The sequence below is a fragment of the Brassica oleracea genome, unplaced genomic scaffold, assembly GCF_000695525.1.
Source record: "Brassica oleracea var. oleracea cultivar TO1000 unplaced genomic scaffold, BOL UnpScaffold00779, whole genome shotgun sequence".
Lineage (NCBI taxonomy): Eukaryota > Viridiplantae > Streptophyta > Magnoliopsida > Brassicales > Brassicaceae > Brassica > Brassica oleracea.
The window spans coordinates 4,689-6,298 of NW_013617454.1; positions in this window are offsets into that span (position 1 = coordinate 4,689).

Here is a 1,610-nt window from a genome sequence, read left to right on the forward strand (position 1 = left end):
TTAGTAAAATACAACTACCATTCTAAATCCATATTTACTTCGGTTCGGTTCGGTTTATATACCGTCGGTTTTCGGTTTATTCGGTTTTATACCAAAAAACATAATTCTTTATTTTGGGATCATATTATATGAATTTTAGGGTCATGTTGTCAACACATTCATTTATTAAAAAAATATTATAAGTTTAAATAAAAGAACAAAAATAAAAAACGTTTCTATCATCTAATAAAATAATAAAATCTATAATTAAAATCAAAGCTCAAAATTTTGATAATAAAAATAAAAAATAAAAAATAAAACAGAAGCACGAAGCACAAAAGAAAAGTTTTTCTATTCTTTCATATTTAGCGTTCATCAAAGTCATGTTTCTTCTATTAAACACGAAACTCTATTCGTTTATAGATATAAAAAAAAATTTGTGAGGAATTTCCACTAATTGTTATCATCAAATTTATAATCTTTATTTCAATTTAGTCAATGCTAAATTAAAACAAAAAGATCAAAAGAAGACTAAGAAAATAAGAAGCATGTTTGCGATGAATTGTTATTTAATTATAGTTCAAGTGTTTTACAAATNNTTTTTTTTTACTGTAAAAAATATGCTAATAGTTATTAGCAAAAATATTAACTTATGATTTTCATACGTCGTTATAAAATATATACATATTTACATGTTTCTATTTTTTGATCGGTTTTATTCGGTTTTATCGGTTATATACCGAACCATATCCAAATCCTACGGTTTTTTAAAAATCATATCCATTCGGTTTGTATGGTATATACCAAATCCAAACCATATTATCTATTTCGGTTTGGTTAGGTTCGGTTCGGTTCGGTTTTGCCATATTGAACAGCCCTAGTTGTTCACACATAACTATAAGCAAGTGATAAAGTTTTTGTTCATTCCCACATTAGTACTCATTGTTATTCCGAGAAGATATCAACTGCCAACTTTTCTCGGATGATTGCAATTTTTTCTTCACTCAGCTTTGTCAAGTCCACTATACGCATTACATGGCACTCTATCAGCTTCAATGCATAAACTCCACTGTCTTCTATTTTAAGAACCTGAAACAAAAATGTGTTTGTAATATATTAGTCTTAAGAACATAGCAGATAAATTATAATATAAGTTATTTGATCTATGATACAAATCTAACATGAAGATTTATAAGCAGTTATAAAGATGTTACCTATGGGAAACCTTCAGATACAATTTTTATCGAGAACTTACTTGTATCCATGCTAACATCTTTGAAGAAGTTGCGAATCATGAATGGGAGAGCCATCGCATATGCATTAACGTAAGGGACCAAACTCGCATCTGTGAACTTCATTGCTGCACAATTGAATGCTGTGATACTTCTCTTCTCCAAGTTGACTACAACTCCAAGCCAATACTTCTCTGCTACTGCAATAGCCGAATAGAGGAAGTTAATATTCTTCTCTATGTTGTACTTGTCAAAGCCTGTTCCAAATTGGAAACTTTTCTTGTCATCTAAAAACTCATCATAAAGCTCATCTATTTCTTTAAGAAACTTCACTCCAACAACTAAGGCTGTTTTGTTCAGAAACAAATCTGGATTGTTTATCTGTCTCAGTTTCAGCAA